Source organism: Somniosus microcephalus, unplaced genomic scaffold (assembly GCF_052327205.1).
Source record: "Somniosus microcephalus isolate GS21.2 unplaced genomic scaffold, FLI_Smic_1.0 unresolved_chr2, whole genome shotgun sequence".
NCBI classification, from domain to species: domain Eukaryota; kingdom Metazoa; phylum Chordata; class Chondrichthyes; order Squaliformes; family Somniosidae; genus Somniosus; species Somniosus microcephalus.
In genome coordinates, this window is record NW_028225180.1 from 64,055,046 (window position 1) to 64,083,006 (window position 27,961).

Consider the following 27,961-nt stretch of genomic DNA (forward strand, 5'->3'; position numbering starts at 1 on the left):
GCAGCTGGTGTGTGACCACAGGCAGCGCATCCTAGCTGTCAATGCCCGCTTCCCAGGAAGCAGCCATGATGCCTTTATCCTGCGCCAGACTACTGTGGCTGACATGTTCCAGGCACAGCCTCCACCAAGGGGATGGCTTATCGGGGACAAGGGCTACCCTTTGTGCACATGGCTCATGACCCCGCTCTGCGCGCCCAGGACCCCAGTGGAGCTGGCATACAACGAAAGCCATCAAGCCACAAGGAACCTAATAGAGCAAACGATAGGCGTCCTCAAGCAACGGTTCCGTTGCCTGGATCATTCGGGCGGGTCTCTTCAGTATTCGCCGGATAGAGTCTCCCAGTTCGTCGTGGTGTGCTGCATGCTCCACAACCTGGCTATCCGCAGGACTCAGGCACTGCCACCTGACATTGCCCCACCACCTCAGGAGGACGAGCAGGAGGACCCTGAGGAGGAGGAGCACCAGGCCAGGAGGGAGCGACAAGGTCCAAGGGCCGTCCGCCGGGGGCTTATTGCTCGACACTTCTAGGCCCCCTGTCAGGGAATGGCCTGGGCCACTGAACGCAGCTGAAGGCAGCCGCTCCGCAAGCCCTCAGCCGGTTAACCCAACAACCACTTGAAACATGACACCTGCACATGGTGAATAAATAAACATCTTTATTTCAAAAACTCAGGGCCCTTCCCACATGGAAGAGCAAAACAGAGAAGACCCCCAAAAAACAGTCACAAACTTCTGTCACTCCCAAAACCTGGGGAGGACTAACAAAACATCAACATCCAAATGGCCTTCCTCACTGGCATAACAAAAACAAGCCCCCCCCACAACACAAACACCCCCATAAAACCAAACAACATAATGCCCCCCAGAACAGAAGCCCTCGCATCACCCAAACCCTCGCTCACCACACTCTATTCGGTGTGGCGAGAGGGCGAGTCCGTCGACAGCCGTCTTTTGCCCCGGCCCGTCCTGCTGCTGCGCCTCAAGCTGGGCCGTGAGGCTGTGGCGAGGCTGGGGGAAGGATCTTCAGGGCGACAAGGCGTCTCGCCAGATGCCCTTGGGGGTCGGCCTACACGAGGGCGGGCCCGGGAGGGGCCGGCTGGTGGCTGCTGCAGCTGTGGGTGGCCCTCTTCACTGCCTGCCGCAGCTCCTTGCACCCTGGCTGGGGGAGTGGCAGGCTCGCCTGCACCAATGGGGACAAGGTGGGTGATGCCAGGCGCGCGCTGCTCGCCAGACACATGTGCACTCGGGTGGCCTGGCCGGGGAGCAAGCGCGCCAAACTGTTGGTCGCCAGACCGGTGTGCGGCAGCAGGGCGGCGGCTGGCCTGGCGACGCCTCCCCACCAGTGCGAGGGTGGCAGAAGTCAGTGCCACAACTGCGCCGGCATGTGCCCGCATCTGCAGTGCCATTGTCTGCCCAGCACCTCTCAGCTGGCGACTGGCATGCTGCGCTGCCTCGAGTTGTTGCACCCCGCTCTCATGCGCTGCCACAAGGAGCTCCACCCCCCTGGCGTGCGCTGCTGCGATTTGCTCCAGCCCCCTGGCCTGGGATTGGCCGAAAGCCACCACACTTTGTGCGAGGCTTTCGATGGCGCGAGGCATCTGTGCCACCACCTCCATGAATTCGACGTGCCGCCGCTCCGATGCCGCCGACATCTCGTCCAGGAGGCGCACCTCCTGGGTGACGTCCGAGTCCGGACTGGAGGGCGCCTCCCCCCTCTGGGCAGAAGGCTGGCGTGCCGCCGGAGCCTTGCCGCGTGCATCCATGCCACTGGGACCAGGTTCGGGGCTCCCCTCCCCCGCCTCCCCCTGGCTCTCCGGCACGCCAGACGTCTCCCCTTCATTGCCATCTCCTGGAGCGGAGGAGGGTTCCCCCGAGGTGGCGCCTTCCTGCTGCTCCTCGATGTCCTCCTCCTCCGAGGGCCTGGCTGTGTGGGCTTCAGGGAGCACCTCCTCCTCACCAGCTGAAAGCAGGAAGGCACAAGTGTAGCTTTCGAGTGAGGACAGGCCGACAGCGAGGGAGGCCGCACTGGTACATTATGCACATTTTTCGGCCAGTGGGGAAGGATGTAGATCTGATGCGCGAGGGCAAGGAGAGAGGTGCACCCGGTCCTGTCCTTACCAGTGGGTTCCAGTATAGGGTCTGCGTCGCCGAGCGCCACAGGCCCAGTCACCGGGTGACGCAGGAGTCGGGCCACCCTCTCTTCCAGAACCGTTAGCTCCTGGTAATCGCGAGGGCCTCCACCAGTGACACGCAGGCTCCTGGCGTTCCTCGCCAGCTTGGCCTGCAAGAGAAAGGAGGGCGTCTAAGTACAGTGTGGTGCCCCGTTGGTGTGTGTGAGTCCTCCCATGGTGGAATAGCTTGGACAGTGCGGTGCCCTGTTGCTGTGTGTGAGTCCTCCCATGGTGGAATAGCTTGGACAGTGCGGTGCCCTGTTGCTGTGTGTGAGTCCTCCCATGGTGGAATAGCTTGGACAGTGCGGTGCCCTGTTGCTGTGTGTGAGTCCTCCCATGGTGGAATAGCTTGGACAGTGCGGTGCCCTGTTGCTGTGTGTGAGTCCTCCCATGGTGGAATAGCTTGGACAGTGCGGTGCCCTGTTGCTGTGTGTGAGTCCTCCCATGGTGGAATAGCTTGGACAGTGCGGTGCCCTGTTGCTGTGTGTGAGTCCTCCCATGGTGGAATAGCTTGGACAGTGCGGTGCCCTGTTGCTGTGTGTGAGGCCTCCCATGGTGGAATAGCTTGGACAGTGTGGTGCCCTGTTGCTGTGTGTGAGGCCTCCCATGGTGGAATAGCTTGGACAGTGTGATAAGTGCAGAAAGAGCTATTGATTAACATGCAAGTGCCATTGCAGCGGGAGGAGGGCTGGGCATTAGACCTTTGATGTCCCTTTGGCCCTAATGGGAGGTGCACATGCAAGGATGAGGGGGACACTGGAAAGGGTACTCACCTTGACCAGCCGACATAGGTCATTGCATTCCTTGCGGCACTGGTCCGCACTCCTGGGAACATCGGAGTTGGAGGAGACCCTCCGGGCAATTTTGGTCCAGGCCTCCCTGAACTTGCTCCTGGGAGCCTTCCTGCCATTAGCCGGGCACACGACCCATCTTCTCTTGCGTACCCCATGAAGGAGCACACCCAGCGCATGGTCAGAGAACCGCTGGGCTCTTTCACGGGCCCTCTCCATTACCTCCAGGCGTTGATTTGGGACACAACCAGTCCTGAGGCCTAGTTGCAGGGCTACAGCATGCAGGGCGTGGCTGCAGTCAAAGTTGACCCTTCCCCCTTTAAGAGCTGGCCGGCGTCAGGGTGTCTGCTGACACTCACCACATGATCGCACCTGCGCTGCGCCCGGAATCGGCGTTATCAGGCCGCATCGCCGGATTAGCGCCTGAACACAGGGTTCCAACGCCTATTGCAGCGCTCGGCCAAAAAGTTGGCCAAATCTACTGAATTTCGGCGAGGTCGCCTGCACTTTCCGGCGGCCGCTAAATTTGCCGAGCGCCCGACTTTAGCGCCGCAATAGCGTCCGAACTGAATTTCTAGGCCTTTATCTTTTTTGATCAGCCTGCCATTAGGGACCTTGTCAATAACCTTGCTAAATTCTAGGTAGACTACATCAAACGCATTGCCCTCAATGACCCTCTTTGTTTCCTCAAAGAACTCAATCAAGTTAGTCAGACACGACATTCCATTAACAAAGCCATGCTGACTGTCCTTGATTAATCTGTGGCCTAGAAATTCAGTAAGGCCCCGCCAGGTCTTCAGCGCCCGAAATTTAGCGCTCGCCCGGATTCCCGCAGCGCCCGCCTGAAATTCAGTTGCCACGGGCGAAGACGGAGGCGGGCGCTACTGCAGGGTTTGGCCACCTCGATTGGGGCGATGAACGTCTATTTCAGCCGTCCAGCTGCCGCTGCGCCACCCGATGCGGTGCGGCAGGCTGGAGTACTGCAGGCCTCCTCCTTCTCTTAAGGAGGAGCTGCCTGCAGCCGTGAGATCGCCGTTGGATTCTCCCGGCAAGTGAGCCCGGCACCACGGAGAAGTGCCGGGCTCGCGGGAGTCAGACAGCAATGCAGCGGGGGAGTGGTGCAGGAGTCCGGGGAGGGAGGTGCGGCCATGCGGCCGCCGGGAAAGCAGCCGGCCGCCCCTCCACCTTTATGCCCCGGCCTTTCGGAGCTGCAAGGCACCGTTTTCAAAACGTTGTTTGCGGCCGCTGCGGGCAAGGCGGCCGCAACTGAAGTTGGCTTCGGAGCGGAATCGCGTTGTAACCGGGGCGCTGCGCACACCGATGACGTCATCGGTGCCGGCGCAGCGCTACCGGCTAACGCCGATGTTAGGGCCCAACTTAACTTCGGGCGATAAGAAACTTCAGGCGCAAACCACTTTATAGCCAATAAGTGGGCGCTAACGCAACTGAATTTCTAGGCCTGTGTCTTTCTTAATGAAGATTTATATTGTGCCTCAGAATTGGTTCCAGTCATTTGCCCACCAGCGAGGTTAAACTAACTGGCCTGTAATTGCTCGATTCATCCCTTCCTCTCTTTTTAAACAATAGTACAACGTTAGTTCTCCAATCCTCTGGCACCACTCCAAGGAGGTTTGGAAATTATGATCAGAGCTTCCGCAATTTCCTCCCTTGCTTCTTATAATAGCCTTGGCTATATTTCATCCAGCTATGCTGATTTATCTACTTTCAATGATGCTGAACCACTTATACTTCTCTTACTGTGTTTATCCTGTCGAATATTTCACTATTTCCTCCTTAACTTCAACATTGGCATCGTCCTCTTTTGTGAATACAGCTGCAAAGTATTCATTAATATCTTACCCACATCCTCCACCTCCACAAATAGATCACTACTTTGGGCCCTGATAGGCCCTACTCTTTCCTTAGTTATCCTCTTGCTCATAATGTAATTACAAAAGATCTTTGTGTTTCATTTGATTCCACTTGCCAGTATTTTTTCATGCCCTCTTTTTGCTTTCCTAATTTCCTTCCTAATTTCACCCCTACACTTTCTAAACTCCTCTAGGCTTTCTGTAGCATTGAGCTTACGATATCTGAAATAGGCTTCCCATTTTTGCCGTATCTTACCCTGCATGCACCTTGTCATCCAGGCAGCTCGAAATTTGGCAGTTCTACCCTTTTTTCTTTTGAGAACATGTTTACCCTGAACTCCATGTATCTCCCTCTTGAATGCCTCCCGCTGCTCTGACACTGGTTTACCTTCAAGTAACTTTTTCCAGTCCATTTTTACTAAATCACACGTCAACCTAGTAAAATTGGCCTTCCCCCAATTTAGAACCCTAACTCCTGTTTTTTCTTTGTACTTATCCATAATTATGCTAAAACTATCTGAATTATGACCACGACCACAAAATTGGTCTCGCACTGATACACGTTCCACCTGCCCAGCTTGATTCCCTAAAACTAAATCCAAAGCTGCCCCCACCCCACGCCCTCTTGTTGGACTTGTTGCGTATTGGCTAAAAAAGTTCTGCAGAATGCAATTTCGGAATTCCGTGCCCTCTATATCTTTTACACTGGTAGTATCTCAGTTAAGTGAAATCCACCACTATTACTGTCCTATTGTTTTTGGACGTCAGAAATTTGCCTAAAAATGTGCTCTTTTATCTCCATCGGACTGTTTGGGGTTCTATACTACACTCCCAGCAGTGTGATTTTCCCTTTTTTTTCTTTAGTTCAACCTATATGGCCTCATTTGATGATCCTTCGGACATATCACCCCTCCTCACAGCTGTAATTGTCTCTTTAATCAATACTGCGACCCCACCTCCTTTTTTAAACCTCTATCACGCCTGAAAACCCTGTAACTAGGAATGTTGAGCTGCCAGTCCTGCCCTTCTTTCAGCCATGTCTCAGTAATAGCCAAAATATCATACTCCCACATGTTTATCTGTGCCCTTAGCTCATCTCCCTTATTTTGTAAACTCGATGCATTATAGTATACACCATTTAGCATTGCCAAACTGCCTTGTTGTCTATTTCCTAGACATTTTTCCTCTGCTTCCAAACTCGCTGACTAATTTTCGGCCCTCCATTTCCAGCTTTAATTCTCTGCCTTGAAAATACTCACAGGTTTCCATCCCCATGCCAAGCTAGTTTAAACCCTTCCCAACAGCACTAGCAAACCCACCCCCACGCGAATATTGGTCCAGGCTCTGTTAAGCTGCAACCCGTCCGGCTTTTACAGATTCCACCACCCCCAGCAACAGTCCCAATACCTCAGGAATATAAAGTCATCACTCCTGCACCATCTCTTCATCCAATAAAATAGTTTTAAAAAAGGACCAGCCAACTGTGCAACTGCCATCAGATTCACCAGCTCAGCTTCTGACCAATGAGGGAGAGTGTCAGTGGGGCAAGAGACACTCTCCCCATGCGCCAGTGAACGGTTTGTACATGAACAATTAACATAAACAATTCCATATTGTTTATGGAATTAATATGAATCATTTTTATATTGAAAGATTCTTGGAGTCAGCAGTATTTCAGGAAGGTGGAGAGGGAGAGAAGTCGAATTACTGGAACCGGAGAAATGTCATTGGGTTCACAGAACAGATCTGGTGGTACCAGGACATGCAGTGTCAAAGACAGGATAAAGCAGGAAGCTTCAGCAATGATTGGAAGAGGATATTTCCTGAGGGCAAAGGGCATAATCAAGAGGGGCAAAATAGCTTACGAAAACAAGCTGGCGGAAAATATAAAAACTAACTCCAAAAGCTTTTATAAGTATATCAAAAGGAAAAGACTGGTGAAAACCAAAGTTGGTCCATTGCAGTCAGATACGGGGGAATATATAATGGGAAATAAGGAAATGGCAGATCAACTAAATGCATACTTTGGGTCAGTCTTTACGAAGGAAGACACAAAAAACCTCCCTGGGATATCGGGAAAAATAGGGACATTGGCAAAGGAGGAACTGACGCAAATCAATATCTCTAAGGATATGGTGTTAAGGAAGCTAAAGGGATTGAAGGTGGACAAATCCCCAGGGCCTGATAACATGCATCCTAGGGTACTGAAGGAGGTGGCCCTAGAGATAGCGGATGCACTAAGGATGATTTTTCAGAATTCATTAGACTCGGGAACAGTGCCGATGGATTGGAGGGTAGCTAACGTTACCCCACTATTCAAAAAGGGGGGTAGGGAAAAAGCAGGTAATTACAGACCTGTAAGCCTTACATCAGTTGTGGGCAAAATGCTGGAGTCCATCATTAAGGATGAAATAGCGGAGCACTTAGCAAATGGGGACAGGATAGGACAGAGTCAACATGGATTTACAAAGGGTAAATCGTGCTTGACTAATCTATTGGAATTTTTTGAGGGAGTAACTGGTAGAATAGATGGGGGAGAGCCAGTAGATGTGGTGTACCTGGACTTCCAAAAGGCCTTCGATAAGGTCCCACATAAAAGATTAGCATGGAAAATTGAGGCTCATGGGATAAAGGGGAAAGTTTTGGCGTGGATAGGGAACTGGCTGTCAGATAGAAAACAGAGAGTTGGAATAAATGGCTCATTTTCTGAATGGCAGGCAGTAACAAGTGGGGTACCACAGGGATCTGTCCTGGGCCCCCAGCTGTTCACAATTTACATTAATGACCTGGATCAGGGAGTCGGATGCAGCATTTCCAAATTTGCAGACGACACTAAACTAGGAGGGGGGGTGGGCTCAGAGGAAGAGACCAGGAAGCTCCAGAGCGATTTGGACAGACTGGGCGATTGGGCGGATAAATGGCAGATGCACTATAATGTGGACAAGTGCGAAGTTATCCACCTTGGGTGCAGGAACGGGAGGGCAAATTATTATTTAAATGGCAATAGATTGGGAGAGGGGGAAGTACAGAGAGACCTGGGTGTTCTTGTACACCAGTCACTGAAGGCGAGCATGCAGGTGCAACAGGCGGTCAAGAAGGCAAACGGTATGCTGGCCTTCATAGCAAAAGGGTTAGAATACAGGAACAGGGATACCTTGCTGCAGCTGTACAGGGCACTGGTGAGACCACACCTCGAGTACTGTGTACAGTTTTGGTCGCCTCATCTGAGGAAGGATGTTCTTGCCATGGAGGGGGTGCAGCGGCGATTCACCAGGCTGATACCAGGAATGGCGGGAATGACCTATGAGGAGAGACTATGTAGTTTAGGGATGTACACACTGGAGTTTAGAAGATTGAGAGGGGACCTCATAGAAGTGTATAAAATTCTGACAGGTCTAGACAGACTGGATGCAGAAGGAATGTTTCCCTTGGCAGGTGAGAACAGAACTAGAGGACATAATTTAAGGATAAGGGCTAAACCATTTAGGACAGAGATGAGGGGGAATTTCTTCACTCAGAGAGTGGTGAACCTGTGGAACTCATTGCCACAGAGGGCAGTGTACGCCAGCTCATTAAATATATTTAAGAGGGAATTAGATATATTTCTACGGGCAAAAGGGGTTAAGGGTTACGGAGAGAAGGCGGGGACGGGATACTGAATTAAAGGATCAGCCATGATCTCATCGAATGGCGGAGCAGGCACGAAGGGCCGAATGGCCTACTCCTGCTCCTATCTTCTATGTATCTATGTATCTATAATCCAATCAGCCCAGGATTTTGCCGAGGTGAGAGTCGAACCCGGTATCAGCAGCTGTTCAACATTTGCCATAAGGCTCAGCCTCTGATGCGGCAATGTGACTGGGGACTCACTCGTGTGTGAATCTTGCCCTTACCTGCCCTGGGAGTGTTTGATGGGAGATTGTAGAGGGAGTTTTACTCTGTATCTAACCCGTGTTGTAGCTGCCCATGGAGGGTTTGATGGGACAGTGTAGAGGGAGATTTACTCTGGTGAGACTCTGAACAATTATTTTGGATCGGGCTTCACTGTAGAAGACACTATACACATCCCAATAATAATAGAGAATCAAGGGGCTACAGGGAGGGAGGAACGTAAAACAATCTCTATCACTAGAGAAAATGTATTAGGCAAACTAATGGGTCTAAAGGCCGACAAGTCCCCTGGACCTGATGGCCTGCATCCTAGGGTCTTAAATAAGTGGCTGCAGAGATAGTGGATACTTTGTTTGTAATCTACCAAAATTCCCTGGATTCTGGAGAGGTCCCAGCGGATTGGAAAACCGTAAATGTAACGCCACTATTCAAGAAAGGAGGGAGACAGAAAGCAGGAAACTATATGTCAGTTAGACTAACATCTGTCATCGGGAAAATGCTGGAATCCATTATTAAGGAGGTAATATCAGGACATTTAGAAAATCATAAGACATTCAAGCAGAGTGAAAGGGAAATCGTATTTGACAAATTTGGTAGAGTTCTTTGAGGATGTAACAAACAGGGTGGATAAAGGGGAACCAGTAGATGTAGAATATTTGGATTTCAAGAAGGCATTCGATAAAGTGCCACATAAAAGGTTACTGCACAAGATAAGAGCACACGGGATTGGGGGTAATATATTCGCATGAATAGGGGCTTGGCTAACTAACAGAAAACAGAGAGTCGGGATAAATGGGTCATTTTCCATTTGACAATCAGTAACTATTGGAGTGTCACAGGGATCAGTGCTGCGGTCTCAACTATTTACAATCTATATTTATGACTTGGATGAAGGGACCGCGTGTACTGCAGCCAAATTTGCTGATGATACAAAGATAGGTGGGTTAGCAGGTGGTGAGGAGAACACAAAGAGTCTGCAAAGTGATATAGATAAGTTAAGTTAGTGGGCAAAAATTTGGCAGATGCAGTATAATGTGGGAAAATGCGAAGTTATCCAATTTGGAAGGAAGGATGAAAAAACAAATTATTATTTAAAGGAGTGAGACTACAAAATGCTGTGGTACAAATGGATCTGGGCATCCTAGTACATGAAACACAAAAATAGCATGCAGGTACAGCAAGTAATTGGGAAGGCTAATGGAATGTCGACCTTTATTGCAAGGGGTATGAAGTGTAAAAGTAGATAAGCTTTGATGCAACTTTACAGGGCACTGGTGAGACTGCACCTGCAGTACTGCATAGAGTTTTGGTCTCCATATTTAAGGAAGGATATACTTGCATTGGAGGCAGTGCAGAGAAGGTTCACTAGGTTGATTTCTGGGATGAAGGGCTTGGCGTATGGTTGAGCAGGTTGGGCCTATAATCACTGGAGTTTAGAAGAATAATAGGTGATCTTATTGAAACATATAAGATTCTAAGGAGGATTGACAGGGTGGATGCTGAGAGGATGTTTCCCCGAGTGGGGGGTATCTAGAACTAGGGAGCATAGTTTCAAAATAAGGGGTCGTGCATTTAAGACGGAGATGAGGAGGAATTTCTTCTCTCAGATGGTGGTGAATCTTTGGAATTCTCTACCCCAGAGAGCTGTGGAGGCAGAGTCATTGAATATATTTAAGGCGGAGATTGACAGACATTTGAACTACAAGGGAATCAAGGGTATGGGGAGAGAGCTTGAAAGTGGTGTTGAGGCCATGATTGGATCAGCCATGGTATTATTGAATGGCGGAGCAGGCTTGAGGGCCCGACTGCCCTATTCTTGCTCCTGTTTCTTATGTTTTTCTTATGTATCTAACCCGTGCTGTACCTGCCCAGGGAGTGTTTGATGGGACAGTGTAGATGGAGCTTTACTCTGCATTTAACCCGTCTTGTACCTGCCCTGGGAGTGATTAATGGGACACTGTAGAGGGAGCTTTACTCTCTATCTAACCCGTCCTGAAGCTGCCCCCGGATTATTTCAACAGAGATTGTAGATGGAGCTTTACTCTGTATCTAACCAGTGCTGTACCTGCCCTCGGAAGATTTGATTGCACGGTGTAGATGGAACTTGGTATCTAACCCATGCCGTACCTGCCCTGGGAGTGTTTTATCATACAGTGTTGAGGGAACATTATCCTATATCTTCCGGGTACTGTTCCTAAACCGATGATTCAACCACTTGATACCACTGATGATCCCTCCTCTGATGCTCTGAGCAGAGTCGGAGATAGGACTGAATGCGCAACCTGTGTACATGCCCAGTGAGACTGCGCATCAGGAGCAGAGCCTGGCCATGTGACCCTGGAACAAGTCGACTGGGCGGAGCTCCGGCTGCTTTGTGACATTACTCCTGGCTGCTGTGTGATTGGCTCCTGTCCCCTTTGTGATGTCACCTGGAGACAGGTTTCTGCCCCTGGTTACGCCCCATCAGTGGTGTTCCATTGTGGGCGGAGCTGGATTTGGCAGCAAATATTGTGAATGATGTTAATGCCTATAAATGTGGGCAAACAAAAGAACTATTTAACATTAAAGTAAGTAATTAAAATACATTGTAAATATTTTAAAATTAAATATATTAATATTCACAAAAATAGGCTCATTGTTTTTCTGTAACAAATTCTCTAATTAAGATGAATCATAGTTTTCTTAAAAGTTTCTTTCATTGAGCAGTATCCCAGGAAGGTGGAGAGAGACAAATCGAATCATCACTACACTAACTAGGACTGGAGAAAGGGCGCTAGGTTCATAGAGAAGATTTGGTGGGACCAAGACCCCCAGTGTCCAAGACCAGAAACGGGAAGCTTCAAGCATGATTGGAAATGTGAGGAGCCTTACTGAGAATCTCTTCAGTCGATGATTATGCCGCGGTCAGAGTCTAACAAGGTTTTGGGAGAAGTTTAGCATCTGGCATAAAACTCAGCATTTGATGCGGTAATTTGACTGGGGATTCACTTGTATGTAAAACTAGCCAATATCTCTAGTTCTTGACCTACTCCCCAGAGGGAATAGTTTATTCTATCTGTTCTATCAAAACTCACATCATCTTGAAGACCTCTATTATGTAACTTCTTAACTTCTCTGTTCCATGGATAATAGTCCTAACTTTTCCAACTTCTCCTCTTAACTGAAGACCCTCATCCCTGGTAACATCCTGGAAAACCTCCTCTGTTCACTTCCTAAGGCCTTTATACCCTTCCTGAAGTGTGGAGCTCAGAATTGTCAACAATACTCCTGCTGAGGATTTACCAGTGATGTATAAAGTTCTAGTATGAGCTTTTAGATTTTATATTCTATCCTTCTAGTAAAAACCCAAGTAAACTATATGATTTTTTAAACACTTGTCAACTTGCCCTGCCACATTCAAGAATTTGTGTATATCGACATCAAGGCCCCTCTGTTCATTTGAACTTTTCAAAATTGTGCCATTTATAGCACGCTGCCTTTCCATTTTAGTCCTCCCAAAGTGCATCACTTCACACTTCTCTGCCATGCTTTGTCCCATCTCACCATCCTTGCTTAGTCATCCTGAAGACTATAACTGTCCTCAACACTATCAACTACTTTTCCAAGTGTATCATCCGAAAACTTGATAATACTGCTCTCTAGGTTGTTTATAAAAAATGCAAAGAATAATTACCCAAAATGACGCTTGATGAACACCATGGACAGCTAACACCACCCCCGCCCCTCGCCCCCAGTTTGAGAAAAGAACCATTCACTTCCACCATTGGCTTCCTGTCACTGAGCCTATTTTGTATCCTTACCACAACTTTCCCCATAAATCAATCGGCTTCCATTTTCTTAATAAGCCACACATCCAAGTTTGCCGATTACACAAGGATAGGCGGCTTTGGAAGCAATGTAGATGGAAGCATAACATTACAAAGATATACTAATAGATTAAGTGTGGCAAATTGATTTTAATGTAGGCAATTGTGAGGTCATCGTAAAAAGGATACGTCAGAGTAATTTCTAAATGATGAATAGCTAGAAACACTGAGGATCCAAAGAAACGTATGGTTCCATGTACATAGATCGTTAAAATGTCATGGACAGGTACAGCTATACAAATCCCTGGTTAAACCACAGATGGAATACTGTGTTCAGTCCTGGGCACCACACCTTCGGAAGGATGTAGTTTCTTGGTCGGAGTGCAGTGTAGATTTACCAAAATGATATATAGACTCCAAGGGTTATATTATGAGGAGAGATTACACAAACGGTTGGATTCCCTGGAATTTAAAAGGTTAAGGTGTGAGTTGAACTAAGTTTTCAAGATATTAATGGGAACTGTAAAGGTAGATAGAGAGCAACTATTTCTGATGATTGGGGAGTCTGGGTCTGGGGGACATTTCTATATGCAAAGGGTGGTAGACATTTGGAATGTTCTTCCACAAATGGCAGTTGATGATGGGTTAATTGTTAATTTTTAATCAGAAATTGATGGATTTTTGTTAACTAAAGTTATTAGGGGTTATGTGCCAAAGGCAAGTGCTTGGAGTTTGGTCCAAGATTAGCCATGATCTCAATGAATGGCGGAACAGGTTCGAGGGTCTAAATGACCTATTCCTGTTCCTGTTTAATGTCACTGCACCGATGTGCAGATTAGAATCGTGATATAAACGAACACCTTATCAGGGACTTGAATCCTGGACATTCAGATTATAAAGTCTGATGCGCTACTGACTGAGCAATCCACGCTCTGGGTCTCAGGCTCACACAACGACCTTCACTGACTGCCGTGCATCATTACACCCTCTACAATTTGCGTTTCCTTCTCCAGTAATATTGCCTGTACAGCGCATTTCCCTCACACACACAGACTGACTGCCTCCCAAAGACTTCATTTCAGGAATATTCTCCCACAAATGACACGCTCTTTAACAGCGGCGTCAGGTGTGAGAAGTGCTGTTCCCCAGTTATCTGTGTTGGGCCTTCAACTTTTCACCATATTTATTAATGACTCATTGTACAAAAGATCCTCCATTTTGGAAAAAAGTTCGATAACTCGGAGAATTTTCTAAATGATGGGAAGCTATTAACTTGAGGAGCAAAGAGGTTTGTGAGTCCCAGTTCACAAATTATGAAAAACTAGTATACATGGGCAAAAATGCATTTGATAAAGTCCCAAATAAGAGAAAGTTAGCTAAACTTGATGCTCGTGGAATTGAAGGCAAATTATTGTCCTGGTTAAGAAACTGGTTGAGTGACAGGATACAGAGTGTACGGATAATGGGCAGGTACTTCAGTTGGCAGGATATGACTAGTGGTGTCCCGAGGGTTTTGTGTTAGGGCCTCATATATTCACAGTATTTATTGACGACTTAGATGATAAGATTGAGAGCCACATATCCAAGTTGAATTATGGCACTGATAGGCAGTGTAGATGGAAGCATAAAATTACATGGAGATATTCATAGATTAAGTGATTGGGCAAAATTGTGGCAACTGGAATTAAGTATTGGCAAGTGTGAGGTCATCCACGTAGGACCAATACAGGATAGATCAGGATCCGTTCTAAATGGTGAAATGCTAGAAAAAGTGGAGGTGCACTGGCGGCGTACAGATGTACAATGAATAAAAGTATCATTAAAATATCATGGGCAGTTATGGTAAACAACAAAAAATGCTAATGGACAGCTGGGGATTATATCTAGAGGACTACAATATAGGGGTGTGTTACTGATGCTCCAGCGATACAAAGCCCTGGTTAGACCCCAGCTGGAGGACTGGGTTCAGTTCTGGGCACCTGAGGAATGTTGTATTAGTTTTGGAAATATTAAGGTGAACTAATAGGGAGGATATAAAGAAACAATTTCCGATGGTTGGGAAGTCTAGGGCTAGGGGCCAAAGCCTCAAAAATTAGAGCCAGGAGTGAAGTTAGGAAACAGTTCGACATGCAAATGGTGGTAGAAATTTGGAAATTCCTTCGGCAAATGGCAGTTTTTCAGTAGCGAGGCGAGAGTGATGACCCTTGACATCAAGGCAACATTTGGATCAGCCATGATCCTATTGAATGGTGGAGCAGGCCCGAGGGGCCGTATGGCCTACTCCTGCTCCTACTTCTTATTTGACCGAGTGTGGCATCAAGGGGCACTAGCAAAATTGAAGTCAATGGTAATCAGGGGTAAAACTCTCCACTTGCTGGAGTCATACTGAGCACTAAGGAAGATGGCTGTGGCTGCTGAAGGCCAATCATTTCAGCCCCAGGACAGCGCTGCAGGAGATCTTCAGGACAGTGTCCTAGGACCAACCATCTTCAGCTGCTTCATTAATGACCTTCCCTCCATCAAAAGGTCACAAGTGGGAATGTTCGCTGACGACTGCACAGTGTTCAGTTCCATTTACAACTCCTCAGATAACGAAGCAATTAATACCCACATGCAACAAGACCTGGACAACATTCAGGGTTGGGCTGAGAAATGACAAGTAATATTCGCGCCACACGAGTGCCAGGCAATGACTACCTCCAAAAAGCAAGAGTCTAACCACCTTAACTTTAAATTCAACGTCATTACCATCGCCGAATCCCTGACCAACAACATCACCATTGACCAGAAACTAAACTGGACCAGCCACATAAATACTGTGGCTACAAGAGCAGGTCAGAGGCCAGGTATTCTGCGGCATGTGCCTCACCTCCTGACTCCCCAAAGCCTTTCTACCTTCTACAAGGCACATGTCAGGTGTGTGATGGAATACTCTCCACTTGCCGGGGCGGGTGCCACTCTAACAACACTCAAGAAGCTTGACACCATCCAGGACAAAGCAGCCCGCTTGATAGGCACCCCATCCACCACCTTAAACGTTCACTCCCTCCACCACCGGCGCTCCTGCAGTGTGTACCATCTACAAGATGCACTACAGCAACTTGCCAAGGCTTCTTCGAAAGTACCTCCCTAACCCGCAAACTCTACCACCTAGAAGGACAAGGACAGCAGGCGCATGGGAACACCATCACCTGCAAGTTTCCCTCCAAATCACATGTGATCCTCACTTGGAGATATATCACTGTTTCTTCATCGTTGTTGGGACAAAATCCCGGAACTCCCTTCCTAACAGCAATATGTAAGTACCTTCACTACACGGACTGCAGTGGTTCAAGAAGGTGGCTCACCACCACCTTCTCAAGAGGCATAGGAATAGGAATTAAATGCTGGCCTTGCCAGCGACGCCCACATCACAAGAATCAAGAAAAGAAGAATTATTGGTGAAGATTAAAAAAATTAATAAATAGTTATCTTTTTTACTTTTTCTTTTGTCTCTTGTATCTCTCACTCCTATTCACATCTTTGTTTTCTCTCTTTATTTCGCTCTTTGTACATGATTTGCCTCTGAATTAACTATTCTAATTTACACATCCTGGTTCAGACGCTGAGAGCCTCAGTAAGGATTCTTTAATCTGATTGGTTGAGGAGATGCACAGTTGCTTGTCCTGTTCAGCCGGGTCCCAGATCCACTGTAGAGGGCACCGCGCTGTTTTGGATTTCTAATCACGCAACTTCCAGAGCAAAAGCACAGAGAAAATCTGTGGGCAAGAGGAATTGTAATGAATGGCGAGCGCCGTTAGTTCACTGATGACTGCAAATTCCAGGTCAAAATTTAGGACAGATGACCCACGCAGGTTGGTTTTAAGGAGCGTCCTGAAGGAGGAGTGAGTGGTGGAGAGCTTTAGGGAGGCAATGCCAGAGTTTACGGACCAGACAGCTGAAGGCACGGCCATCAAAGGAGGGCCGAAGAATGTGGTGGATACACAAGAGGCCAGAGTAGGAGCAACGCAGATTTCTCAGAGACATTAAAAAGCAAACCTCGCCATCTCTACTCTTGGAAGGCAGTAACTGCACATTCTAGGTCTTGTAGAGCTGGGTGAGGTTACAGAAATAGGATGGGGTGAGGCAATGGTGGAGAGTTTTCAACTCGGGACGTTTCTGGACCGGGAGCCAGTGTATATCAGCGGGCACAGGGTTGACCTGTGATTCGGAGTTAGTGTGAGTTAGGTTAGAGGCAGCAATGATTTGGATGAGCTCATGTTTATGGAGAGTGGAAGATGTGAGGCAGTTCAGGAGAACTTTGGCGAAGACAAGTCTGGAGGTGACAAAGATCTGGATGAGGATTTTGGGCTAGATGGAGCGGAGCTGATCGATGTGACACAGTCTTTGTGATGGACAGGTTCTGGGGTCAGAAGCTAAGCTTAGGGTCAAACATGAGAGTGAGGTGGACAACAGTCCGGTTCAACCTGAGACACTGGCCAGGGAGGGGGATTCGCAGTGCCAGATGTTCAGTTCCATTGATTGCAACAAAATGGAATATCAGGTGCTGGGTATAACGGGGGCCGATCCGATACCGTCCGCTTTGCACCACCGCTCGAGAGGAATAGTGACTGTTTAATTAGTAACAGAGAACAGGGGAACTGAGTGAAACATGGTAACTGTTTAATTAGAAACAGAGAACGGGGTACTGAGTGAAACATGGTAATGGTTTAATTAGAAACAGAGAACAGAGGAAGTAAGGGGAACACAGTAACTGTTTAATTAGAACAGAGAACAGGGGGAGTAAGGGGAACACGGTAACTGTTTAATTAGAAACAGTGAACAGGGGAAGTAAGGGGAACACATTAACTGCTTAATTAGAAACAGTGAACAGGGGGAGTAAGGGGAACACAGTAACTGTTTAATTAGAACAGAGAACAGGGGGAGTAAGGGGAACACAGTGACGTGCCTCAATAACTTCAAGACTCGAAGTTAGCAGAATAAAACAAGGTTTTATTAGCAAAGAAAAGATGCCAGTGGCTGCACCTAGCTTCACCTGGCATGCTGCTGTTCTACTGCAGGACAAGCCTGGACTTGTCTTAAGTAGGGCCAGGTATGGGCGGAGCCGACACACAAAGGGGGCGGTGCCCTATACACAATACAAGGTACAAACACCGGAGCAGGCAATACAATATATACAGTTAACTACAGAGTCTGATGAATGACATATTTCATCACATTCACTCCTTCTACAGATTTAGTCTGTCCGGGGGTGTGATAGTCCTCTGTGACCGACGCAACGGTTGCGGTGCCGCGGGTGCCCTGGGTGGTCTCCTGGGTCTCTGCCGGGGGCGCCACCGGGGTTGTTGATGGAGTAGGTGGTGGGGGAGTAGGTGGTGGGTGTACCGTTGGCTGGTGTTCTTCCGGGGGTGATGAAAAATTAGTGGGTGGAGTGGGTGGGTAATAGTTGTTGTGGTTGTTGTTGTTGTTGTTGAAGTCGTTGTCGTTGTTGCTGTTGTTACCGGCTGGGGCAAGGTCTTTAATGGACACAGTATCCTCCCGTCCGTCGGCGTGCCGGACATACGCATATTGTGGGTTGGCGTGGAGCAGGTGCACTGGCTCCACGAGGGGGTCCGTCTTGTGGCCCCTCACATGCTTCCGCAGGAGTACCGGACCTGGGGTGGAGAGCCATGACGGTATGGATACGCCTGAGGTGGATTTCCGGGGAAACACAAACATTAGCTCATGAGGCGTGGCATTAGTGGCGGTACACAATAGTGACCGTATTGAGTGGAGCACATCTGGGAGGACTTCCTGCCAGCGGGAGATAGGGAGGCCCTTGGTCCTTAGAGTTAGGGTGACTGCCCTTCATACTGTCCCGTTCTCTCGCTCCACCTGACCGTTACCCCGGGGGTTGTAGCTGGTGGTACGGCTCGTGGCAATCCCCTTGGACAGCATGTACTGGCGTAGCTCTTCACTCATGAAGGCCGCCCCCCTATCTGTGTGGATATAGCTTGGCATACCGAACAGGCAGAACAGGCTGTTGAGGCATTTAATGACCATGGCGCTGGTCATGTCTGGGCAGGGGAAGGTGAATGGGAAACGGGAGTATTCGTCCACAATGTTCAGGAAGTAAACATTGCGGTCGACGGACGGGAGGGGGCCCTTGAAATCTAAGCTAAGCCGCTCAAAGGGCCGTGTAGCTTTGATTAGGTGGGCTCTATCAGGGCGGTAGAACCGAGGCTTGCACTCAGTGCAAGTGCAGCAGTTCCTGGTCAGAGACCGAACTTCCTCAATCGAGTAGGGTAAGTTGCAGGACTTTATGAAGTGGAACAGCCGTGTGACCCCTGGGTGGCAGAGGTCGTTGTGGAGGGTCTGTAGCCGATCCCCGGTGGCGTTGGCACACATCCCTCATGAGAGGGCGTCGGGGGATTCGTTAAGGGCCCCCGGCCAGTATATGATGTCGTACTCGAAGGTAGAGAGCTCGATCCGCCACCTAAGAATCTTATCATTTTTAATCTTCCCCCTCTGTTTATTATTGAACATAAATGCTACCGACCGCTGGTCGGTAAGTAGGGTGAAGCGTTTGCCGGCTAGGTAGTGCCGCCAGTGGCGCACTGTCTCCACGATGGCTTGGGCCTCCTTTTCCACGGAGGAGTGTCTGATCTCGGGCCCCTGGAGGGTCCTCGAGAAGAAAGCTACTGGCCGCCCTGCCTGGTTGAGGGTGGCCGCCAAGGCAAAGTCAGACGCATCACTTTCCACTTGAAAGGGAGTGTTCTCGTCCACTGCCTGTAGCGTGGCCCGCTCAATATCCTGCTTAATGCTTTTGAAGGCAGCATGGGCCTCAGCAGAGAGCGGGAAAGAGGATGCTTTCAAGAGGGGACGGGCTTTATCGGAGTAGTTAGGGACCCATTGGGCATAATATGAGAATAACCCCAGGCACCTTTTCAGGGCTTTGGGAGTGTTGGGCAGGGGCAGCTCCCGTAGGGGGCGCAATCGGTCGGGGTCTGGTCCGATTTCCCCATTCTCCACCACGCTGCCTAGTATGCAAAGGCGCGTGGTGTTGAAAATGCACTTGTCCACGTTGTAGGTGAGGTTGAGTTTTTGTGCAGTTTTCAGAAACCTCGCGAGGTTTGAGTCGTGGTCCTGTTGGTTGTGGCCGCAGATGGTGACATTGTCGAGATAGGGGAAGGTTGCCTGCAAGTGGTGGTCATCGACCATGCGGTCCATCTCCCTCTGAAAGACCGAGACCCCATTCGTCACCCCAAAGGGGACTCTGAGGAACTGGTAGAGGCGTCCGTTTGCCTCGAAGGCGGTGTACGAACGGTCCTCTGGTCTGATAGGGAGCTGGTGGTACGCTGACTTGAGGTCGATGGTGGAGAACACCCGGTATTGGGCGATTTGGTTCACCATCTCGGATATGTGGGGTAGCGGGTAGGCGTCTAGTTGGGTATAGATGTTGACTGTTTGACTATAGTCAATCACCATCCGCTTCTTCTCGCTACCCCTCACCACCACCACTTGGGTGCGCCACGGGCTGTTGCTGCGTTCAATAATGCGCTCCTTCAGGAGCCTGTCTACCTCGGTCGCGATAAACCGCCTGTCCTCCCAGCTGTACCTCCTGCTTTTGGTCGCTATTGGCCGGCAGTTAGGGGTAAGGTTCGCGAGTAGCGAAGGCGGCTTTACCTTCAGGGTAGCCAGACCGCACACTGTGAGGGGCGGCTGGGTCCCACCGAAATTGAGCATGATGCTTTGGTGGTGGCACTGAAAATCCAGGCCCAAGATCACGCTCACACATAAATCTTTCATAATTAACAGTTTAAAATTATTATATACAGTGTCTTTAACGGACAATCGTACCGCGCAGTAACCCACAATAGTCGATATCTGGGTTTTGTCGGCCATAGAGATCCTGCCCTGAGTAGGGACTATAGTTAGAGAGTCGTTGTACCAGATCAGGGTGAATGAAGCTCTCTGTGCTCCCGCTGTCAATTAAACATTTAACCTTGCACCCGTTTACCTCAATGTCCACCATCGATTTGGATAGTGGGTGCGGTCTGGACTGGTCCACTGTGATCGACGCCACTGTAGGGCCCTGATTGGGACAAGATGGTGGGCCACACGAGGCCGGGTAAGATGGCGTCCACGCTGTCTGCTCGCGAGATGGCGGACCCCACGAGGTCGGACAAGATGGCGTCCAAGATGGCCGCTCCCATGGCGCGCACGCGGCGGTGGCGGTTTTGCCTGCGGGGTTCCCTCTGCACACCTTCCCAAACTGCCCCTTCTTACCGCACTTAAAGCAGGTGGTGCCTTTCGCCGGGCACAGGTTCCTGGTGTGCTTCGGCTGCCCGCAGAAGTAGCATTTGGGGCCCCGATGCATCGCGGCGGTCGTAGGGCTTCTGGGGGGAGAGCAGGGCCCCGACGGTGTTGGGCTACCGGGCTGGGAAACAGAGGTGGCGTGGGCTGTGCGGCCCGCCGAGTAGGAGTCAGAGTTCTTCTGAGCCACATCCAACGATCGCGCTGTGTCCACAGCCTGTGTCAGATCTAGGCCCGTTTTCTCTAGCAGTCTCTGCCGGATATAATTAGAGCTAAGGCCTGCGATAAAGGCATCCCGAATCAGCTCGTCTGTGTATACCGTGGCTTTCACGTCTTTGCATTTGCAGTCTTTGCCAAGCACTTTTAGGGTGACTAGAAAGTCCTCTAGCGACTCTCCGGGTCGCTTTGTGCAGGTAGCAAGCAGGTGCCTGGCATACACTTCATTGGTAGGCCGCTGATAGTGGGCCTTTAGGATGTTGCAGGCATCCAGGTAGCTGGCGGCATCTTGTATGAGTGGAAAAACCCGGTGGCTTACCCGATTCTGTAGGATCCTGATTTTCACATCTCCGGTGGCTGTAGAGGCTGTGACGGCTTCGGAGTTGGCCATAAAGAATTCCAAGCACTGGAACCAGTGTCCAAACCGTGCCGATGCATCCGAAGCATGCGGGTCCAAATCCAAGCGTTCCGGTTTCAAAAGTTGATCCATCGTTAAAAGTTTGCAAATAAAATTGACGTGCCTCAATAACTTCAAGACTCGAAGTTCGCAGAATAAAACAAGGCTTTTATTAGCAAAGAAAAGTGGCCGGTGGCTGCACCTAGCTTCACCTGGCGTGCTGCTGTTCTACTGCAGGACAAGCCTGGACTTGTCTTAAGTAGGGCCAGGTATGGGCGGAGCCGACACACAAAGGGGGCGGTGCCCTATACACAATACAAGGTACAAACACCGGAGCAGGCAATACAATATATACAGTTAACTACAGAGTCTGATGAATGACATATTTCATCACACACAGTAACTGTTTAATTAGAAACAGTGAACAGGGGAAGTAAGGGGAACACAGTAACTGTTTAATTAGAACAGAGAACAGGGGGAGTAAGTGGAACATGGTAACTGTTTAATTAGAAACAGTGAACAGGGGAAGTAAGGGGAACACAGTAACTGTTTAATTAGAAACAGTGAACAGGGGAAGTAAGGGGAACACAGTAACTGTTGAATTAGAAACAGTGAACAGGGGAAGTAAGGGGAACACAGTAACTGTTTAATTAGAACAGAGAACAGGGGGAGTAAGGGGAACACGGTAACTGTTTAATTAGAAACAGAGAACAGGGGAAGTAAGGGGAACACAGTAACTGTTTAATTAGAAACAGTGAACAGGGGAAGTAAGGGGAACACAGTAACTGTTTAATTGGAACAGAGAACAGGGGAAGTAAGGAGAACGCAGTAACTGTTTAATTAGAAACAGTGAACAGGGGAAGTAAGGGGAACACGGTAACTGTTTAATTAGAAACAGTGAACAGGGGAAGTAAGGGCAACACAGTAACTGTTTAATTAGAACAGAGAACAGGGGAAGTAAGGAGAACACAGTAACTGTTTAATTAGAAACAGTGAACAGGGGAAGTAAGGGGAACACAGTAACTGTTTAATTAGAAACAGTGAACAGGGGAAGTAAGGGGAACACAGTAACTGTTTAATTAGAAACAGTGAACAGGGGAAGTAAGGGGAACATGGTAACTGTTTAATTAGAAACAGAGAACAGGGGAAGTAAGGGGAACACAGTAACTGTTTAATTAGAACAGAGAACAGGGGAAGTAAGGGGAACACAGTGACTGTTTAATTAGAACAGTGAACAGGGGAAGTAAGGGGAACACAGTAACTGTTTAATTAGAGACAGAGAACAGGGGAAGTAAGGAGAACACAGTAACTGTTTAATTAGAGACAGAGAACATGGGGAGTAAGGGGAACACAGTAACTGTTTAATTAGAGACAGAGAACAGGTTGAGTATGGGGACTGTTTTATTAGAAACAGAGAACATGGGAAGTAAGGGAACACGGTAACTGTTTAATTAGAAACAGAGAACATGGGAAGTAAGGGAACACGGTAATTGTTTAATTAGAAACAGAGAACAGGGGAAGTAAGGGGAACACGGTAGCTGTTTAATTAGAAACAGAGAACAGGGGAAGTAAGGGGAACACGGTAACTGTTTAATTAGAGACAGTGAACAGGGGAAGTAAGGGGAACACGGTAACTGTTTAATTAGAGACAGAGAACAGGGGGAGTAAGGGGAACACGGTAACTGTTTAATTAGAGACAGAGAACAGGGGGAGTAAGGGGAACACGGTAACAGTTTAGTTAGAAACAGAGGACAGGGGAAGTAAGGGGAACACAGTAACTGTTTAATTAGAAACAGAGGACAGGGGAAGTAAGGGGAACATGGTAACTGTTTAATTAGAGACAGAGAACATGGGGAGTAAGGGGAACACTGTAACTGTTTAATTAGAGACAGAGAACATGGGGAGTAAGGGGAACACGGTAACTGTTTAATTAGAGACAGGGAACATGGGGAAGTAAGGGGAACACGGTAACTGTTTAATTAGAGACAGAGAACATGGGGAAGTAAGGGGAACACGGTAACTGGTTAATTAGAAACAGAGAACAGGGGAAGTAAGGGGAACACAGTAACTGTTTAATTAGAAACAGAGAACATGGGGAGTAAGGGGAACACTGTAACTGTTTAATTAGAAACAGAGAACAGGGGAAGTAAGGGGAACACGGTAACTGTTTAATTAGAAACAGAGAACAGGCGAAGTAAGGGGAACACGGTAACTGTTTAATTAGAAACAGAGAACATGGGGAGTAAGGGGAACACTGTAACTGTTTAATTAGAAACAGAGAACAGGGGAAGTAAGGGGAACACGGTAACTGTTTAATTAGAAACAGAGAACAGGCGAAGTAAGGGGAACACGGTAACTGTTTAATTAGAAACAGAGAACATGGGGAGTAAGGGGAACACTGTAACTGTTTAATTAGAAACAGAGAACAGGGGAAGTAAGGGGAACACGGTAACTGTTTAATTAGAGACAGAGAACATGGGGAGTAAGGGGAACACGGTAACTGTTTAATTAGAGACAGAGAACAGGGGGAGTAAGGGGAACACGGTAACTGTTTAATTAGAGACAGAGAACATGGGGAGTAAGGGGAACACAGTAACTGTTTAATTAGAGACAGAGAGCAGGGGGAGTAAGGGGAACACGGTAACTGTTTAATTAGAAACAGAGGACAGGGGAAGTAAGGGGAAAATGGTAACTGTTTAATTAGAAACAGAGAATAGGGGAAGTAAGGGGAACACGGTAACTGTTTAATTAGAAACAGAGGACAGGGGAAGTAAGGGGAACACGGTAACTGTTTAATTAGAGACAGAGAACAGGGGGAGTAAGGGGAACACGGTAACTGTTTAATTAGAGACAGAGAACATGGGGAGTAAGGGGAACACGGTAACTGTTTAATTAGAGACAGAGAACAGGGGGAGTAAGGGGAACACAGTAACTGTTTAATTAGAGACAGAGAACAGGGGGAGTAAGGGGAACATGGTAACTGTTTAATTAGAAACAGAGAATAGGGGAAGTAAGGGGAACACGGTAACTGTTTAATTAGAGACAGAGAACAGGGGGAGTAAGGGGAACACAGTAACTGTTTAATTAGAGACAGAGAACAGGGGGAGTAAGGGGAACATGGTAACTGTTTAATTAGAAACAGAGGACAGGGGAAGTAAGGGGAACACGGTAACTTTAATTAGAAACAGAGAACAGGTTGAGTATGGGGACTGTTTAATTAGAGACAGAGAACAGGGGAAGTAAGGGGAACACGGTAACTGTTTAATTAGAACAGAGAACAGGCGAAGTAAGGGGAACACGGTAACTGTTTAATTAGAGACAGAGAACATGGGGAGTAAGGGGAACACTGTAACTGTTTAATTAGAGACAGAGAACATGGAGAGTAAGGGGAACACGGTAACTGTTTAATTAGAGACAGAGAACATGGGGAAGTAAGGGGGTCACGGTAACTGTTTAATTAGAAACAGAGAACAGGGGGAGTAAGGGGAACACGGTAACTGTTTAATTAGAACAGAGAACATGGGGAGTAAGGGGAACACGGTAACTGTTTAATTAGAGACAGAGAACAGGGGAAGTAAGGGGAACACGGTAACTGTTTAATTAGAAACAGAGAACAGGGGGAGTAAGGGGAACACGGTAACTGTTTAATTAGAGACAGAGAACATGGGGAGTAAGGGGAACACGGTAACTGTTTAATTAGAGAGAGAGAACAGGGGAAGTAAGGGGAACACGGTAACTGTTTAATTAGAAACAGAGAACGGGGGAGTAAGGGGAACATGGTAACTGTTTAATTAGAGACAGAGAACATGGGGAGTAAGGGGAGCACTGTAACTGTTTAATTAGAGACAGAGAACATGGGGAGTAAGGGGAACACGGTAACTGTTTAATTAGAGACAGAGAACGGGGGAGTAAGGGGAACACAGTAACTGTTTAATTAGAGACAGAGAACATGGGGAGTAACGGGAGCACTGTAACTGTTTAATTAGAGACAGAGAACATGGGGAGTAAGGGGAACACGGTACCTGTTTAATTAGAAACAGAGAACGGGGGAGTAAGGGGAACACGGTAACTGTTTAACTAGAACAGAGAACAGGCGAAGTAAGGGGAACACGGTAACTGTTTAATTAGAGACAGAGAACATGGGGAGTAAGGGGAACACAGTAACTGTTTAAGTAGAGACAGAGAACATGGGGAGTAAGGGGAACACGGTAACTGTTTAATTAGAGACAGAGAACATGGGGAGTAAGGGGAACACGGTAACTGTTTAATTAGAGACAGAGAACATGGGGAGTAAGGGGAACACAGTAACTGTTTAAGTAGAGACAGAGAACATGGGGAGTAAGGGGAACACGGTAACTGTTTAATTAGAGACAGAGAACATGGGGAGTAAGGGGAACACAGTAACTGTTTAATTAGAGACAGAGAACATGGGGAGTAAGGGGAACACGGTAACTGTTTAATTAGAGACAGAGAACGGGGGAGTAAGGGGAACACGGTAACTGTTTAATTAGAGACAGAGAACATGGGGAGTAACGGGAGCACTGTAACTGTTTAATTAGAGACAGAGAACATGGGGAGTAAGGGGAACACGGTACCTGTTTAATTAGAAACAGAGAACGGGGGAGTAAGGGGAACACGGTAACTGTTTAACTAGAACAGAGAACAGGCGAAGTAAGGGGAACACGGTAACTGTTTAATTAGAGACAGAGAACATGGGGAGTAAGGGGAACACAGTAACTGTTTAAGTAGAGACAGAGAACATGGGGAGTAAGGGGAACACGGTAACTGTTTAATTAGAGACAGAGAACATGGGGAGTAAGGGGAACACAGTAACTGTTTAATTAGAGACAGAGAACATGGGGAGTAAGGGGAACACGGTAACTGTTTAAGTAGAGACAGAGAACATGGGGAAGTAAGGGGAACGCCAGAACTGTTTTATTTAGATATAGCGGCCAGGACGATTATGGGGAACATAAGAACATAAGAACATAAGAAATAGGAGCAGGAGTAGGCCAATCGGCCCCTCGAGCCTGCTCCACCATTCAATAAGATCATGGCTGATCTGATCCTAACCTCAAATCTTCTATCACTCTGCATCCACCCGAACCCATGTGATCTCCCGGGAGAGGCGAAAAACCAGATAAAGACCCAATGGCCAATTTGGGAGAAAAAAATCTGGGAAATTCCTCTCCGACCCATCTAGGCGATCGAAATTCTTCCAGGAGATCACCCTGTCCCTATATTTTCTACAGTACTTACCTTCTGTAAAGGCGATCTCCACCCCAGCCAGGAACAGGGATAAAACCATCTCCTGAAATCTAACAGAATTAGAACACAGTAGGAGCAGAACAAGGCTACACGGCCCCTGGGCCCGCTCCACTACCCACAGGGCCATGACCATTCCGAACCCAGACTCATGTCCAATTTCCTGCCCGCTCCCCGTAACCCTTTATTCCCTTTACTTCTAGGAAACTATCTATTTCTGTTTTAAATTTATTTAATGATGTAGCTTCCACAGCTTTCTGGGGCAGCAAATTCCACAAACCTACCACCCTCTGAGTGAAGAAGTTTCTCCTCATCTCAGTTTTGAATGAGCAGCCCCTTATTTTAAGATTATGCCCCCTAGTTCTAGTTTCACCCATCATTGGGAACATCCTCACCGCATCCACCCGATCAAGCCCCTTCACAATCTTATATGTTTCAATAAGATCGCCTCTCATTCTTCTGAACTCCAATGAGTAGAGTCCCAATCTACTCAACCTCTCCTCATATGACCACCCCCTCATCCCCGGGATTAACCGAGTGAACCTTCTTTGTACTGACTCGAGAGCAAGTATGTCTTTTCTTAAGTATGGACACCAAAACTGTATGCAGTAACTGTTTAAATAGGAATAGAGGACTGGGAAATTATAAGGTTTAGATTAACTATAGAAAACTACAGGGAGCAATCTAGAGTAAAAATACTTATTTGTATAAAGGCCAATTTCAGCGGGTGGAGAACAGATCTGGCTCGGGTAAATTGGAATCAAAGATTGGCAAGCAAAACTATAATTGAAGAAGGGGCTGCCTTTAAAGAGGAGATGGTTTGGTACAATCGAGGTACTTTCCCACAAGGGGGAAAGGTAAGGCAACCAAAGCCAGAGCTCCCTGGATGACGAAAGAGATAGAGAATAAGATGAAGCCAAAAAGGGGGAGTATGACAGATGTCTGGTTGAGAATACAAGTGAGAACCAGGCTGAATATAGAACGTTCAGAGGAGAAGTGAAAAAGGAAATGAGGGGCAAAGACAATATGAGAATAGACTGGCAGCTAACATAAAATGGAATCTGAAAGTCTCCTATAGGCATATAAATAATAAATGGGCAGTAAGAGCAGGAGTGGGGCTGATTAGGGACCAAAAAGGAGACCTACGCATGGAAGCAGAGGGCATGGCTGAGGTACTAAATGAATACTTTGCATCTGTCTTTAACAAGGAAGAAATGCTGCAAAGTCATAGTGAAACAGTAGGTAGATGAGACAATG

The 27,961-nt window shown here is 47.9% G+C and overlaps 1 pseudogene across 1 annotated transcript in view; it reads left to right on the forward strand.

Moving 5' to 3' along the window:
• The window catches only part of LOC147092727 (NACHT, LRR and PYD domains-containing protein 3-like), a 1,209,123-nt pseudogene that overhangs the window by 971,428 nt on the left and 209,734 nt on the right, over window positions 1-27,961 (forward strand). Inside the window, exon 10 of the transcript XR_015075069.1 lies at window positions 21,321-21,352. The product of XR_015075069.1 is annotated as an NACHT, LRR and PYD domains-containing protein 3-like (transcript). The remainder of the gene's footprint in view (window positions 1-21,320; window positions 21,353-27,961) is intronic.